Here is a 19,089-nt window from a genome sequence, read left to right as displayed (position 1 = left end):
AAGATTAGTACTATTTATATTTGGACTACTTGTGACTAGACCTGCGGAGGCTTACATTCTATTTAGTCAAAATGTAGTTCCATGTTATGGATGAAATCTGGTATAATGAGTGACATGAGGAGGTGACAGTTAAATTTTTGGCTTATGTTTATTGCTTATAGTATTGAGAATAGATCTAGATCATTTTCATTGTAAATTTCTTGGAATAAGTTTTATTCTTTGCGAAAAATGTCTACCTACGCGTAACTGCTAAACGGCTGTTTTCATGGGGGTATTTTCAGAGGGTGATGTTTCTCAGATCAGATTATTTTTCTTATATACAACATAACATGTCAATATTTTTCTATTTTTGATAAGAAGACATGTTATACTAAATGACCATATATGGTTTTCATATCATTGAAATGCTCTAAAGTGCTGAAAATGAGGTCTGAATGTTTTGTTATTAATATGAAATAAATAAGGAATTGAATTGGTAAGACTGCACCGCTGTCACAAAGCATATCGTATATTATATACGATATGCTTTGTTACAGCGGTGCAGTTTGGTGATCTGCTTCTTTCCCATTAAGGCTCACAATGTGCAAAGATGTAAGTCCCCGAGTGGGGTAATAGGGTCTTTTTTATCCCCCCGCCAAAGGCGAAGGGGATATTAGAAATGCTCTCCGTCCGTGCGTCCGTCCGCAACGATCTTTGTCCGGAGCATAACTCCAAAAGTACTGGAGGGATTTTCTTCAAACTTCATACACTGATAGAACACATTGAGAGGAAGTGCAGTGTGCAAGAACAATAAATCTACCGTGCCTATTTTTTGAGTTATTCTCCTTTATCTTATTTTCTTAAAAAAATTGTCCGGAGCATAAATCCAAAAGTACTGGAGGTATTTTCTTCAAACTTTATACACGGGGTATAATCAAAATGTAAAAAACAATGCTTTCAAACTAATCAGACCACCATCTCTGATAAAAAATAACCTATCGCATTCGATTCATTGTCCTGGTTAGTCGCCTGTTAGTGACAAATGAAGACTGTTCTTAAAAAAAATGCTTCTTTTCACTTACAGTTTAATTGTAGCTGTATCAATATAATTGTAACTCTATGTACTATCTACACACTGGCCATAGCTTTATCAGATCAAGTGGTTCCTACGTTGTTTGAGCGGTGAATTTTACGCCGATCAGATGGAGAAATATGGCCGATACTACAAATTTCTGGAATTGTAAGTATGAGTTAAATGAATTTCTACCCGTTAGATAACGAATCAAATGAAAACGATGGGTGCACCTGGAGCGCAAATGTGTCTATATTTTAGCACATTTGTCTATTTAGCTGAGATTTGTGCCGTTTATTCAAACACTTCTGTACAGTCCGGCGGGGGAAGGAGATTTTTGACAGTTTTTGACAATATCGCCTCAAATTTAGTGTTTTTCGGGAGCAAGTAACTGTTAAAACACTTTTTATGTAAAGGGCTACCTCTTAAAACAAAGCGTGTGTATTTTCATAGAATTATTCAGGGTTGTTTCTGAACAATCGGCCGAAAACCTTATACAACGCCGTTTCGAGTGGGTCGCTATGCAACGCAATCAAGTGGATACCGTTCTGTGTCTTACTTGCGAAGTCTTATTCGTCTTAAAAACAGTCATTATTTTCAAAGCCTAACAATGAATAAATTAATTTGGAGAGTTTTATATCATCATAATGATCCCGCCATTTCTAATATATTGTACCTTTACATTTTTATGCTCACTTAACAGTTCACATATTTTTGCGGACATTGTCAAAAAACATCAACACATTTATAAACATAAAGCAAGGATGAACATCGAACAATATCATTAAGTAAATAATAGTATTAGTTCGTTAAAACAAGAACCAGTTCACGGATATTTTTCTCCTCCACGAATGGTACTGAACAGCATGCCGAAATCGGGTTGACTCTTTAAATCAGTATAGTTACAGTTGGTTACTTTTAATCCCTTAAAAACCAATACATTGTGATTTCATTACTGATTTGTTGTGCATTTAAGCTGTTCATACAAAATAAATAAAGTTTGGTCCATGATAAAAGTATTGATCAGTTGTTTGTATATATTTTCATTCATATTCTTGGTGAAACGTTCATTTATTTTCAGATAGATAAATCACAGAGACCGTTAAAATTGGCCAGGGGAAAGGCAAGATTTTATTTGTCCTCCATAAAACAGAAACGATGTTATAAAACTCTATGGCCGCCGTTTAAAAATGAAAATACAAATGAAATACAGACACCAATGAAAAAAAAAGTTTTGTTGGGAGACAGTTAAATAGTACAACTGTAACACGTCTCTCTTAGTATTGCTAGTCCGTTTATTTTCTTTCATTGGTGTCTGTATTTCATTTGTACATTTATACATTGATACCACACCCATTAAAATCCGTTCACTTTAGCTGTGTCTATCCCTCACTAACATTGCCTACTCGTGTATACTAATACAAAAATGGTTGGAAGAAGGTCAGCGTACGCCGTTGAAATACGGTCCTATATTAAGAATCGTTGTACTCTTGACAGAGAGTGTAAAGACATTTTTGATGATATATGTTCTGTTTATGGGCATAATGAAATATCTTTTTCGACAGTTATTCGTTGGTTTTAGAAATTCAAATGTGGGTTAGTTTCAACAGAAGATGAACCACATGGCCGTCGGCCGAAAACAGCAACGTTTGCCAAAATGGTTGCTAGAGTGAAAGAAATAGTTGCTACTGATGCAAGATACTCCGCTAGGCAAATAGCTAGTATGATTGGCATCTCATAAGAGCAGCTCATACAATTCTGAAACGTAATTTGAAAATGAGGAAGATTCCCTATCTGTTGACAGATGAGCAGAAAAAAGGCACGCGTGCAATGCACAAACTTGTTGCTTAAATAGTTTCCAAATTACAATGCACGATCTTTCGCAAATGTCGTCACTGGTGACGAGACATGAATTCACTTTTTCGAGCCCAAACGAAAGATCCAGAACAAAAAATATGGGCAACAAAGTCTGGCAAAAGACCACGCATTGCAAAGCGGACCATGAGTGTCAAGAAGGTAATGTATGCCATATTTTTTACAACTCTGGGTCCTGCCATTCAGGTTGCTGTTCCTAAAGGCAAATCCGTAAAGTTTAACAAGACTAAAGTTTTCCGAAAACTGAAGAAATATTTCAAAACTCGAAGACCCGCAACTGGTTTGGCCAATGTCAGATTGCTACATGAAAATGCGTCATCGCACAAGGCGTCTATTGTACAAGACTTTCTGAAGCAGGAAAAGGTTGTTGTGCTCCCTTCATCACCCTCCTTATTCGCCTGACCTTGCCCCGTGTGGCTTCTTTTTGTTCCTAAGGCACAAGAATACCTTTCTGGTAGAAACTTTGTGCAGCGCAAACACCTCGGTTCTGCAATATTCCAGTGTCTTCATACTATACCTAGAAAATACTACGAGAAAGGCTTCAGGGATTGGATTAGAAGACTGAAATTTTGCAAATCTGTTGGAGGTGAATACTTCGAGGGGACCAAATAAAATTGTCATTGAAATCTATCAAGGATACATTTTTATGTGCTCAGATGCATTCATATTTGAACAATCCTCATAAAGAGTCAACCCGCTTTTGGCATGCTGTTCAGTATACCATTCGTGGAGGAGATAAATGTCCTTGAACTGGTTCTTGTTTTTACAAACTATTACTGTCATTTACTTAATGATAGTGTTCGATGTTCACCCTTGCTTTATGTTTTTGTGTTGATTTTTTTGACAATGTCCGCAAAAATATGTTAAATGTTAAGCGAGCATAAAAATGTATTATAATATTTAGTACAAGATATTAGAAATGGCGGGATCATTATAATGATGTAAAACTCACTAAATTTATTCATTGTTAGGCTTTAATGACTGTTTTTAAGACGGATAAGACTTCGCAAGTAAGACACAGAACGGTATCCACTTGATTGCGTTGCATAACGACCCACTCGAAACGGCGTTGCATTAGGTTTTCGGCCAATTGTTCAGAAACAACCCTGAAAAATTCTATGAAAATACACACGCTTTGTTTTAAGAGGTAGCCCTTTACATAAAAAGTGTTTTAACAGTTACTTGCTCCCGATAAACACTATATTTGAGGCGATATTGTCAAAAACTGTCAAAAATCTCCTTCCCCCGCCGGACTGTACAGAAGTGTTTGAACAAACGGCACAAAACTCAGCTAAATAGACATATGTGCTAAAATATAGACACATTTGCGCTCCAGGTGCACCAATCGTTTTCATTTGATTCGTTATTTAACGGGTAGAAATTCTTTTAAATCATACTTACAATTCCGGAAATTTGTAGTATCGGCCATATTTCTCCATCTGATCGTTGTAAAATTCACCGCTCAAACAACGTAGGAACCACTTGATCTGATAAAGCTATGGTCAGTGTGATCTACAGAATTTGAAACGGAGAATGCGTATCAATGTTTTCAAAACGTATGAGCTGCAGAAGCAGTGCACGAAACTAGTCAGTTGGTTGTCTGTGGTACAAGCTGAAATCACATCAAGTAAAATATTTCTTGTTCCGTTCCGTTCCGCAAAATACCGTTACCTATATAGCTATTGGTACTTTGCGGAACGGAACGGAACCAAGTCAGGAATAAAGCTCAGCTGCATGTAATGTAGAAATGACTAATCCGAATATGTTATAAACATCACCAGAAGTTCAATCGTAATGTGCCAGATGTAATCATTACTTAAAGATTACAGAAAGAAATTTCTTCTTTTCACTGACAGATTGTAGGTGCATACTTGTTACTCGGATTCTATGTACTGTTTACAAAATTACAAACTGAGAACTGGTGCCAATGCTTGCAAAACCTATTTGTTGCAGAAGCAGTGCTTGAAACTAGTCAGTTGGTTGTCTGCGGTACAAGCTGAAATCACATCAAGTAAAGTATTTCTTGTTCCGTTCCGTTCCGCAAAATACCATTACCTATATAGCTAATGGTACTTTGCGGAACGGAACGGAACCAAGTTAGGAATAAAGCTCAGCTGCATCTAATGTAAAAAATGACTAATCTGAATATGTTATAAACATCACCAGAAGTTCAATCGTAATGTGTCAGATGTAATCATTACTTGAAGATCACAGAAAGAAAGTTCTTCTTTTCACTTACGGATTGTAGGTGTATACTTGTTACTCTGATTCTATGTACTACAAAATTAGATCCTCGGGCGGGGCGTATGTTCTCCGTGACTATTTGATAAACGACATTGTGTCTGAAATCATTAGTCCTCCACCTCTGATAATTCATGTGGGGAAGTTGGCAGTTACTTGCGGAGAACAGGTTTGTACTGGTACAGAATCCAGGAACACTGGTTAGGTTAACTGCCCGCCGTAACATGACTGAAATACTGTTGAAAAACGGCGTTAAGCCCAAAAACAAACAAACAAAACAAAACAAAATTAGAAACTGAGAATGGGTGCCAATGCTTGCAAAACGTATTTGTTGAAGAAGCAGTGCTTGAAACTAGTCAGTTGGTCGTCTGTGGTGCAAGCTGAAATCACATCAAGCAAAATATTTCTTGTTCCGTTCCGTTCCGCAAAATATCATTACCTATATAGCTAATGGTACTTTGCGGAACGGAACGGACTAGTCGGAATATGTTATAAACATCAACAGAAGTTAAATCATAATGTGTCAGATGTAATCATTACTTGAAGATTACAGCAAGATCATTCTTTTTTCACTTAAAGATTGTAAGTGTATACTTGTTACTCGGATTCTATGTACTATCTACAAATTTAGAAACTGCAGTGTGCCAATGATTGCAAAATGCATTTGTTGAAGAATCAGTTCATGAAACCAGTCAGTTGGTTGTCTGTGGTGCAAGCTGAAATCACATCAAGTAAAATATTTCTTGTTCCGTTCCGTTCCGCAAAATACCATTACCTATATAGCTAATATAACTCTGACCAAACTGCAGCCGCAGAATTGTGTGAAATTCCAAAATAATTGCTATTTTTTTTTCATTTCTTGGAATTTTTTCACCAAATAAAAAAATTTTGTTCAGTTTATAAATTTCTATCTGAAAATGTATTCAAATTGCACCAGAAGTCAGTAGTTTAAATTTTTTCTTTTTTTAAAAAAATTTTTTAAGAGTTTTTTTCTTTTTTTTAAAATATCTAATAAATTAAAAAAAAAAAAGTAACAAAAATTCTGAACCTGTCAAATTTTTACTTTTATAAAAGGCTATAATTTAACAAACAAAATGATAGGTAATTTACAATTTTATGACCTGTGGTTCCAAAGATATCTCATGCTAAAATGTGCCACTGTCTGGTCCAGCCTTTGGCAGGCTTGTATATTGTCCAATACACAACATTCCAGTAGAGACAAGCTTGACTTCTGTGTCACTTCTGTGAATCCAGGAATTTCTGGGGTTGTTGACAGGCATTTTCCGCATTCTTCGAATGCCAAGTTTAATATAAATAGGAATCAAATTTTTGGTAATCCTCAGAAAGGAGTCAGTGGCGCAGTGGTTAGCAGGTTAGACTACAACGCCAGCGGTCCGTGTTCGATTCCCTGTTGTGGCTGATATCCCGACTAGTGTTCAGTGCTGGGTGATATGCTTAAATTGGTACTGATTCCAGCAGTATTGGCCTAGACTGGATGCTGGGGAGGTAAATATGGCACCTGCCGTGGGCTCGGCTGGAAATAAGTTGTTCCATCCATTCCAGGTGGGGAATTTCGTCGACTACCCACGTTAAACAAGAAACTTTACCTTTTTTAAAATACTTACTTTTATACAATTCACTTCAACTGCACAACTATGAAAGGAGACCGCAATAGTCAGTCTTCTAGATTTTCGCCTGGCAGCATCCTATGGAACAAAGGTCTACAGCTGAGTAGCATGAACTGTGGAGACACTGAACAGAAGCCCTCTACCTCAAGGATGACTGCAGAAGAATTCTCTCTAGTGGCTAGACCTACTGCTAATGGGAGGGGAAACCTCTGGAAATATCCGGGTGCTACGACCAAAAGTGACCGAGACGTCAGCCCTGAAAAAAGAAGATACAACATCATGTTCAGGCATGCGACTTGTAGACTGTGAAAAGATGTCTGAAGCCTTCAATGAGGCCTTCCAGATTCACTAACAAGAGGAGTTAGACTGCGAACAGGCTAATATCATAGTGGCCGAGGAGAGAAAAGTTGGCATTTGTAAGTTCTCCCTAAAATGTACAAACTGTAATTATGTTACACCATAGAAGAAGCTATTTCAAGAGGCACCATCTCCGAGGCGAGGACCGAACCCAGCTGCACCAAATCTTGGACTGGCAGCTGGACTGCAAGACACTCCACTTGGGAACACCAGATGTAGATACCTACTGGCAAACCTCGACATCCCTCCACCCTCCAAAAGTGGCATGCAGAAGACAGGTGGAAGAGGAATACCAGAAGAAGTACGCAAAGCAACCGGAAAAAGTGAAAAGGAGGTTACTATCCAAGCGGCGGCAGCTAAAAGATCACCTAAAATACCTGGCAGCAAAACCTTCAAGGTCAGAAAACTGCAAGGGACAGCTAGACCCAGTGCCTTCAACATCAAGGGCAGGAAACTCTGCTGACCATAGCTATTCAGTGATACCTCTAGTTATCTCCCTTGTGCTGGAGAAAAATAGACTAGAAAGAAAAAAATCTTATGTGGGATATGGACAAATAGGTAGGTAGGTAGGTGGGTAAGTAGGTAGAATGCCGGCCACATAATGGAGAAAAAATGCCAATCTAGAAGATTTATGAGACAGTCGTGGGAGACTTGCCCATTTCTCAAAAGCAGCTCTTAGTAGTTTCCTATATTTTGTAAGGAAATTCCTATATTCTGAAATTTTACCAATATTTTTTAGTACCTAAGGCATAAATAATTGTTGGTTTCCGGTAACATGCTCAAACATTTGGGTAGTTAGATTGGTATGTAATTTTTTCAATGTTATTTTCATGTAAAAAAATGAATACAAATAAGGGGATTATTTCCTTTAAATTATCAGTAAGTTGATTTAATCAGTGACCATTTTTAAAGGATAACAAGAGCTCTTCGCAAAACAGCGCGATTGACTTTTCTCAGCACATCACTCTGAATGAGAGCTTTGCCAGGAGCATTTTATAAAATTTTATCAAATTCTAACTTTAGAAGGAGACAACTCTGTCAAAATTCAAATCAGAGTTATCAGGATTGTTTTCTGATGTAGATTTTGATAGTAAATTACTGTCTTAAGTTTCAAGTCAAAAGCTGTGAAAGTTACAGAGATATTTGACTTTGCAGTTTTGAAAAAAAAATTCTTAGGCCATAAAAACATTTAGGGTCCCACCAAACATTAAGGGTATGTCAGGATACAGGAAGCAATTTTTTCGCACCTGAAATTGTTCAGTGTTGTTTTTTTTTTGCCCATGAAGGTGGGCACATTAAAATCACACTGTCCGTCTGTCTGTGCGTACATGTGTCTGTGCGTGTGTGTGTCTGGTAAATTCTTGTCCGGGCTATAACTCTTCCATCCATAAAGGGACTTTGAAACAACTTTGCATTAAATTAATGTTCACCTTAATGAGATGAAGTGTCATGCGCAAGACACAGACCCCTAGCTCCAAGGTCAAGGTTACACTTCGAGGTCAAAAGTTAGCATGGTCTGTTTCCTGTGTCCTGTCCATAACTCTGCCATCAATGAAAGGATTTTGAAAGAACATGGCATAAATGTTTACCATAACGAGACGACATGTCATGCGCAAGACCAAGACCCCTAGCTCCAAGGTCAAGGTCACACTGAAAGTCAAAGGTTATATTTTGTGTCCGGTCCATAACTCTGCCATTCATAAAGGGATTTTTAAATTACTTGGCATAAATGTTCACCAGACGTGTCATGAGCAAGACCCAGACCCCTAGCTCCAAGGTCAAGGTCACACTTAGAGGTCAAATGTTAAAATGGTCTGTTTCTTGTCTGGTCCATACCTCTGCCATTGATGAAGGGATTTTGAAATTACTTGGCAATTATAAATGTTCCTTATAATGAGATGAGGCGTCACGTGCAAGACCCAGACCCCTAGCTCCAAGGTCAAGGTCACAGTTAGAAGTCAAAAGTGTTTCTTGTCTGGTCCATAACTCTGCCATTAATCAAGGGATTTGAAAATAATTTGACACAAATGTTAACCATATTGAGAAGATGTGTCACACTTATGACCGAGGTCTCTTAGGTCAAGGTCACAAAATGATATGTGATATTTATGCCCCATGCATCTACTGATGCGGGAGGCATATAGTGATCGTCCTGTCTGTCCGTCCATCCGTACGAGGTTAAACAAATGGGACCGTTTCATCTAGCATCAATGTCCCTTACTAGAATGACTTAATACTAATGCAGATGTAACCTGTGACCATTCCTCATCTTCAGACATCACCTGACCTCAGTTTGACCTTGACCTTGAACTTATTTTGGACTTAGGTTGTTTTATATGGGCCATCTCTTGGTTAACCAAATGGGACCGTTTTGTCTAGCATCAATACCCCTTACTAGAATGACTTGATACTAATGCAGATATAACTTGTGACCATTCCTCATCTTCAGACATCACCCGACCTCAGTTTGATCTTGATCTTGACCTCATTTTGGACTTAGGTTGCTTTATATTGGCCATCTCTTGGTTTACCAAATGGGACCGTTTCGTCTAGCATCAATACCCCTTACTAGAATGACTTGATACTAATGCAGTAACCTCTGACCATTCCTCATCTTCAGACATCACCTGACCTCAGTTCGACCTTGAACTTGACCTCGTTTTGGACTCAGGTTGCTTTCAACAAGGATCCCACCGGGGGCATCAAGCATTTATTGAACACAGCTTCTTGTTTGTGAATACAACTGTGGCATTCTTGGGCCTACTAAGGGGGTATTTGTCACCAATAGTGACAGCTCTTGTTTCTTGTATTTTTGCTGACTTTGATACATAATGTGCCTGTCTGATTTGGCTTTGGAAGCTGATGAACATGAACAATGTCAAATGATGAAGGTTTTAAGTACTTTAAAGTTTAATATACAGAATGTGAGGTATAACAGCACAAAAAGTTTTCACGAAGATGTTGCATCAAATTATATTCATGGAACACTGATAATTAAGGCAAAAAAATTCTAAAAGATATATATATATATAAGGCCACAAAAAATTCCAAGTCCCCCCAAAATTCTTATCAGGTACAGATACACTTAAAAACCTGAAGTATCCATGTTGTACCACAGTTCTCTACGGCCTATAATAAAAAGTTAGAAAATAAGCCGATTATAGTAACAACAAAGGGAAGTTTAATACTATAAAAAATAGTAATTCTACAAAAAAGGGGTCTGCCAAGGTTTGTCTTTTGTCAATTATAGGTCATATGGCTACTTTCCACATTGATGGTGGAGAAAGACCCTAGGTACCCCTCCATGCATTATTTCATCAAAGCACCGGAATGCCCGGAATGAGGCTCAAACCAAATTAGTGAAAAGCAAGTGATTTAAATTTGGCCACAGAGGACCTCCCCCCCATCTGCCAAGTTAGAAATATTTGACCTTGGACCTAAGCCCCGTTCATGCACACTGCACATCCTCTCTTTGCCATCCACCTACATGCCAAGTTTGGAGTCAGTGCATTGCTTGGTTATTTAGTAATGCTCCGGACACGAAATATGACACACAGTTTTGATCTTTTAGCTCAGTTTGTGACATTCACATTTGACCTACAGTGACATCTCAAATGCTACGCACATAGTCTCATCACCATGTACCTATATGCCAAGTTTAAAGTCAGTATCTTTAAGTTATAGAGTTCTCTTTCAGACACAAAATTATGACGGACAGACAGAAATACACACAGATGTCCAAGCCATCACATAATATGTCCATTTTTTTTTTAAAAAATGGGTGCATAAAAAGGCAGTGCCTTGAGATAACCAGTTCAGCCACAGTAGGATTTGGGCTGGCGATGAAGGGAGAGGGCGGTGTTGGGGGAAGGAAAACCTGTGCATTAGTTATTGCAGGGAGGCTGCTTTTAAAACACTTTTATACTGAACTAGAATGTGTTCGTAGGACGCAGGGTGTGAATGTCACAAATAAGGGGCAGTAATTCAAACCATTGCAGCTTTAAGGGGGTATAGCCTCAACAAACATAAATTATGAAAAGGATTCATTATTCTAGACCATAAATTATACTTTTTGAACTATAAGCATCACAAAGTTAACAAAAAATCCACTAATTTTGCTATTTCAAGGGCCATAACTCTGTATTAAGCACTAAGATTCTCAAGACAAATGCCAGGTATGCAAGATTACATCATGATTAAGACTCAAGCAAGGTTTCGTGAATTTACATCAAACAATTTTTGAGCTAGGCTCATAATCAGGTGAAAATATTTCAAGGGCAATAACTTAAAAAATAGGGGGTGGTGTCGGCCAAAAAATAAGAGGTGCGCAAGTTTATATCATGATAAATAAAATCTGGAAAGTAGATCCCTCGGAAGCACCGACAACAAGGCAAACAGTGAAAATTGCAGATTCGGTTTGATTGAGTCTGTTCATGAGCAGTAATGGAAAATGCAACACTGCCCATGCCCCCTAGCAATGGCTTAAGCAGTATTCAATCTTCAAATCTAAATGAGTTTAAATCAATAATCCCGAAGGACCAGAAAATATAACAAGACTGAAATTTGTGCAAGTTTTCATCATCTGAGTAATATACCTTTTTAGCTAGGACTGCGTCACAAGGTGAAAATGTGCATTTTTGACTATTTAAGGGGCCATAACTCTGAAAATAGGGGGCAGAGGCAGACAAAAGTAAATGGTGCCCAAGTTCATATCATGATGAAGACTCATGCAAGATTTAATAAGTCTGTTATTAAATAAAAGTATTAAACACTTTTTGAGCCAAGCGCATCATAAGGTGAAAATGTGCATTTTGTCTCTATTTTAGGGGCCATAACTCTGGAAATAGGGAACGGAGGTGGATGAAAAATAGAATGTGCGCAAGTTCATATCATGATAAAGACTCATGCAAGGATTCATCAATTTAGATCTATATCAAACACTTTTTGAGCTAAGCGCATCACGAACTTTGGATGGATGCACAGACAGACGCACGGACACACGGACAAGACCAAATCTATATGCTCCCACATCTTGGGGGTGTGGTGAGGCAGCTGTTTAGAAATTATTTTAGAGCTCAGATTTCCCATGCCCCCCCCCCCCCCCCCCCCCCCCCCCCCCCCCCCCCGCCAATACCTATAGGCCTACTGTCCGGCATTATTGTAGCAATCAGCAGTATTCTTCCTCTTTGTATTTTAATATAGATCTATTTCGATATAAATTTCATGTAAAAAAAAAAGAAAAATGCTATAACTTACCATGCAGTTACTTGCAGCGTTGATGTAACTTTGGGTTAGAATCTATAGTTTCAAATTCCTTGACTAAATTAGTTCTTGTCACACAAGAAATTTTGGGAAAAGAAACTTCTTCACTGTGATGTCATAAGTGTCATAGTTATGATGAGGTCATCAATCCGGTCAGTTTGTGATACATGTACATTGACCATCAATGTCCTTCAGACTAACTTTTAAAAGGGTTGGTACATGCCCTCTAGGATAGTCATGCAGCTGGGATATTTTTGCATACAATACATGTAATAACCATAATGTAAACATGTTTCAATAATCAGTCCATGCAAAGAGCTATAAAATAAATGTATTTTATAGTTCTTTGGTCCATGCAGGCAGAATATTAATAGAGTCATAATAAAAACTCTTATATTTCAATGGATATATTAGTCTTTACATCTTATTTGTGGGGGAAAAATAACACTGTTAAAATATTTTGCTTTTGCTTTCAGGCTGGAATGGCAAAGTTGATGTCAAATAGACTAGTTGCACACTGGAGCAGTTCAGAGCGCAACTAGTCCATCTGCATTAAACTGTTTAAAAATCAGTATACATTAGCAAAAATGTACTTAAAACAAGCATCTTAAAACACAACAATATAACATGTATCAAATGATACAAGTAAGCATTATTTTTTCTGAGGTATAGTAGCTACTAATTAGAATATTTAATATGGTCAATATTCCCAGAGAAAAATAACATCAAAATCACAAATTGTGAATTACAATATACACTGCTAAAACTCTGTAAAAAAAAAAAACAGAAATAAAACTAGATGATCTAGTTAGGCGTAAATAATTGTTTGTTTCCGGAGGCCCGACCTACTCTATTTTTTTTTACCGCCGACCCTAAACTTTTTTAGCGGTAAAATCGGGCCGCATATTTTTGCAAAGAAGTATATTATTATTTTTATAGCTCTTTGCACGAATGGACTACTCCACCGATCGGGCGAGTGAATTTTACGTGGTAACTTTACCAAAATGAGACATTACATCAGGCAAAATTACCTGGATTGACTGGAATTTACCCGCGAATCGTAAAAATATCAAAACGTCATGCTGGTAATTTCCAATCCACAAGCACGTGCGCCCTATCGTAATATCTGATTTACATCGCGGTTACTTTTGACACAAAAAACGCGCGTAGTGCATTCATTTTTTAATATAATCGCTTCAAATTTGCAACACCGCTTGAGAACTAATACAGTTTGAATTCTATAACAATTTTAATAAGATATCGACAGGAATGTAGGCAAAATTCTTTAAAAACGATCAAATTTTCATAAAATGTTTTGTAAGATTTCAAATTGCGCGATCTTGATTATTTTCTTTCTTAAAGTAAATAAACGGTACATACTATGGTAATAAAATTCAGACTTATGACCAGAAAGTACAACAAACACAATAAAAAAATCTTAAATAATGAAAAAGCGGTAGCAGTTTAAATACATGGTGTAAAACCATTTTTGGAAACAGATTTCTGTTAGCGCGGCAGAACAGGTTACGTGACCTCGTGAACGTTAACAGAAATGTGGTTTTAAAATAAAGCAGTATGATGTCGTTGCGGTTTTTAATAAGTTTTAAACGATTCTTTGTACATGTATTTTTTGACACAACACTTTGTTAGATATTCTTCTCAAACAATAATGTAAATTCCTTGAGGGCAAATAAGTCACAAAGGTAGGATGTCCAATATCATCGTTCACGGTTTGACACATTTACATGTCAGTTCATTCGGGATACACATTCGCTTTTAAAAAGTAAATAAAAAACAATTTCACTGATTTCTTTTCAACGATTTAAGGACTCGAGAAAGTACGATCAGACAGTGATGTGTCACATGGCGCGAAAACATGACGTAATGCCATGACAATCTCGGGCAACTATACCGCTTTGATATCCACTTCAGATGCCATAATCACTGGCAGCAGATCAGAAAGAAAATGCCTCCGTACGTGTTATACCCTACCCCTAGTTAGACCACGATAATCCGTAAATTGCCAATCGCAAAGCAGACTTGTACCCGTCTATATTTCATATACAACAGTAGCGTTGTATATATATCGGGGGAAACTTGGGCAAAAAAACGCGTGAATTTCGTGCCAGTTTACCATCTAACAATACAGGCTAACGCCGGAGTTAAATGACCTTGCAATATTCTCACCAGTTATCAATGGGATAAAAAATAAGAATGACTTGGAGGTAAATTCAGTTGACAACCGCTAAATATTAATATTGTAAAAATGACCCCATGTTATTACATATCAATAAAAATGAATTACAATAAACTACATATTTGTAGTGTAGAACCAACTGGGTAAAAACGTAATTTACACATTCACTGAAACGTTTTCAACAGTTGTAACTTTTTATGTTCACTTGTTATAAAAAAGACATGTCAGCACGATCCTTACATTTGCAATCAACTGGATCCAGTTGTTCAAAACTTTAACAGGCGATTGAGTTAACGGTCGATTGACTTTATCAGTTGATTTCGACAGTTTAGAAAACTTAGAAAATCAAATGCACTTGTTAAGGATTATAAACACTAAACCATCTTTACAGTAAAATTAAAACATCATACTAGTGTTTCCCACCCACCAAGACTAGTATCATAAATAGAAATTTAACAGGCGGTTAGTTTAACAGCTTAATGCAGTGGTCGTGGGTTCGAGCATCATTGGGGTCACGACCATGACTTTTCTTATGACCCCAGTACTAGTTTTCATAGGAAACGGACTCGAGAGTGGTTACAATAAGCTTAAACAGTTAAAGCTTTCATCAAAATCGAGCTAAAACAAATTAGTATAAACTAAACTAAACTAAATTATATTCCGTTAAAGTTTCGAACAACTTGGCCCAGTTAGAAAGTAAAACAACTACATCATTCTTACAAGAAGGGCGCGATATAGTAAAAGGTATTTGTAGTCCTACGAGCATCTACGCACTAACTATATCCTGGTAAACAAAGTAAACAAATAAAAAAAGAACTAACTAAATAAATAAATAAATAAATAACCTGGCTATCTTCTTGAATCAACGAATCAACGTATCTGTCATCGTGTTTCGCCAACATGCAAACTCCTCACAAAAACTAATTGTTCAGCATGCAGTCCAATTTTGAGTATTTTTGAGAAATCCATATTTAACTGTTTAGAATTAATTTTTGTGATTGCAAATGACTCAAAGTGTTAATGAACGTTAAATCTTAGTAAATCCTGTATTTGGGTAAAACTGAATTTATACAAATAACCTGCATTCTTTCATATGCCCTACTGACAATTAAGCGCTAACGGTACAAAGATGATATTACTCTTATAAAAGCACGTTAATCCTAATTTCTATAGAACGCGTGGGAGAGTTTTCAATAATTGCAGTTTTTATGTCACGTGGTCTAAGTCGGATAGACAACTCGTGCCGTTGTCTATCCTATACGTATTCTATAAGAACCATGGTCATGAACGGGAAAATGCACTAACCCGTTTCAATTAGGCATAGGAAATAGCGATCAATATAATTGCACCTTTACTAATCCTACCAGGTGTTCTGTATTACAAAAGTTCTTCTATTGTGACATTTTTGATACAAGCAAATCTGTATTATCTGCACTATTATTTACTTACTGGTATTTCATTTTATTATTGGCTTGTTAAAAGTTAATTTTTTACCATAATGTAAGTTGACAAAATCAAAGGCACCATATTTTGAGGAGTAAATCAAACACAAATGAATAAATCCTAAATGTTTTTGTTGTGCAAAAAGTATGATATTGTGTCTAAAACAGTTTTCATTTTCCACTCAATTGTGTAATTGCAAGGGAAGTACACTAATAGATATTTCTGCTTATAAGTACTAGCCCAAGACAAGAGTTGTCATTCTTTGTGGATCACAACTTTAAATTAATAATTAAAACTTCTGTTATTGATATTAACAAAACTATCATAAACTTCACATTTGTGAAATCACTTTTGGTTATTTCAAGGACTTGCATGGAAATCAATTTCTAGACTTTATTTAATGTATAACTATCATTGAGAATTTTAGTGTCTAACTCTATTTTAATCGTACATTTCTCAACTTAAGGTGAATGGGTACCTAGTATATTGAACAAGCAATATCTGTTCTAAGTTTACTAGCTGTAATGACAGATATGTATTAGACCTTCCTGCTCATAGTAAGGTGGCAGTAGTACCCCTCTGACAAAATAGACTGGATCCGCACATGTCTAAAGCGTAAAATATATTTTTCATAAAAGGGCCGGGCAACGAGTAAAATCTACAGTTTGCATTTCATGATTTTTAAGGTCATTGATTTTTAACTATACATTAACATCTCTGATAGACGGAGGACTGGAGATTAAATGGATTAGCACTGGTCTTTTCCATGTATGATGTTTCAGTAAACCGTTTTTCTGTGAAAATTGCCGAAATATTGTTGAAATCTAAAAGTATTCCAAAAGAACATAATAAAACTAACAAATATGTTGCAGGCTAAGGAGGCAGTAAACAGTTTTCTGAGCTCCTCAGCCTAGAGTCGCCTACCTAACTTTCAAAACCTCACACAAAAGTCTGTAACCACACACCTGAAATAAAGATATTGCAACATTAACATCACTGTATGTCTATCGTTACAAACCATCTACAATACATCTCTAATATCTAGTTTTCTGTTTACAAGACCTGAATTTTGTGCTCTCCCGGTCGCGGAAACTGATGACGAGAAAAGCTAAATTTGCCAATTTTTAAATCGCTGCAGAAAATTTCCTGAAAATGATAGCCCCAACTGCTACACTGTTCCATACTCCAGTAACACTGTAAAATCTGAAAATAAGCTCAAATATATGTGCCATCCGTACCGTTTCTTCACTGTTCCAGTTTTCCTGAGGTCCCTGCTAAAATGACAACCCCACTTTAAGCTAGCTCAGAGGAAGCATGTATACGCTCCTGCAAGTCATTACGTCATACTATCAAGATCAAGGCTACTCAACTGATTTTTTTTAAATAAGTGAAACTCAATTCTAGCCGCTGAAACTTCAATTCTAGCAATTATTATTATTTAGAAGTTCAAATATGCACTTCATTCCGTAAATTGCCTCTTATTTGTAAATTTCACCCCGGCCAATTCGACACTAACGGCTCAAAACTGTTTACTGCCTCCTAATCTGGTGAACATGACACGTCCATCGCCGATCTCATCAAAGAACTAAAAATACAATACATAATTTATTTTTATAGCTCTTTGATCTCATGTAAAGTCGTGAACATTCCAAATGTAATAGTATTTAGTGCCTTTTATGTTTAATACAGATAAAATGTAGCTAAAACTTGGACCAAAAAACGTGCGCAATATTCAAGATGGCGTATTTTTTGTGGAAGTTTGCTGTTATATAACCTTTATAATACGCACATTTTGTTTTGTACTTGCATCAAACAATAGAAATAATGCCGCGAACAACTGCTAACTAGAGTTAGAAACTCCTGTGAAGAAAATCAAAATTGTGTCTGAAAAGAAATTCAAAACACTGACCATAGAAATTCTCGAAACCTTTGTTTATTTTGCCAAACTGCTAACATCTATGGCTTTTTTTAAAGGTTTATACTTATTATCTCTTTAGAGTAGGGGTAGAATATAAGTTCTCGTTTGTACAGCAACATTTTTCCCCCTAAATGTAGATCTAAAACACTGGTCAGTGATTTCTAATAATTTGTGGATACAATATGTTAATGGACAGCGTAGAAACAGGTACTTTTCAAACATTTCATGCCTGATAATTTCGAACCCCTCTTTTTATAGTTTGATGAATATTCTATTCAGACTAGATCTACTGTATCATGTATGTATGAAGTTGATCCACATTGAAATCGGCCAGCAAAACAAAACCGTTTTTGAAACAAGATTATTGTGACAATATTTTCAAAATTCATGTTAATATTCATTAGAAAAAAGATAAAACTGGTGAAATTAGAAAAAAAAATACAAAAATGTATATGCTTTCAGTCGGGTTCGATGTTTCAAAGTTTAGTAATAGAAGAAGAGAGTTTCAATGTTCTTTCTGTTTTGTATCATAGCCATCCATATATGGTAGTTAAAGGCGTTCCACATTGCCATAAACAGCAGTTCAGTGAGTACAGCCCAGGTAAATTAAACCAATGCTGGAGGAGCAGAAAATCAATAAAGTACACTCCGTTGTCTACTGTTATACCTCCCTATCACTTTCAGTTACCGCACCTTGTACTCAGTGTATTACGGTAAATACCTGCACCAAATTTGTTACGAAAAAACACCGAGCTATGATACAATTTCATATAACTCTCAGTTTGTACATATATACATATATACATGAGACAATACATTTATATAACTAAGACATAATACGGTACATGATACATGGAGGGCAACGATAAAACTTTATCCAAAATATGGTAACTATAGTTGTACACTGTGACATTATTGATGCTGCGGTCTTTTTTCGGCGACGCCGTCTAAATTAGTTTTCGTTACCTATGCCACGTGACTTCAGTTTGCAAATCAAACTACTGGATAACGCATTATAGATAATTGATCAAAATGGAAGATTTATGCAACACTCTGCCTGATTGGACGAGAGTGTCAATTTCTTTCACTCTGTTGATTGTGCTACGCTGAGTGAAAT

General features: G+C 36.6%; 1 long non-coding RNA gene across 1 annotated transcript; it reads right to left on the bottom strand.

Annotated features, from left to right (window-relative positions):
- Positions 1 to 16,978: 16,978 nt before the first annotated feature.
- LOC128554659 (uncharacterized) lies at positions 16,979 to 17,588 on the bottom strand. The gene is made up of 2 exons (XR_008369664.1): positions 17,293 to 17,588; positions 16,979 to 17,019 (listed from the first exon to the last, which is right to left on the bottom strand). It is a non-coding gene; the product is annotated as an uncharacterized LOC128554659 (long non-coding RNA).
- Positions 17,589 to 19,089: the final 1,501 nt, after the last annotated feature.

Source organism: Mercenaria mercenaria, chromosome 1, assembly GCF_021730395.1.
Source record: "Mercenaria mercenaria strain notata chromosome 1, MADL_Memer_1, whole genome shotgun sequence".
NCBI classification, from domain to species: domain Eukaryota; kingdom Metazoa; phylum Mollusca; class Bivalvia; order Venerida; family Veneridae; genus Mercenaria; species Mercenaria mercenaria.
The sequence above is the reverse complement of the archived record's forward strand: the minus strand, read 5'-3'. Positions and strand labels throughout refer to the sequence as shown.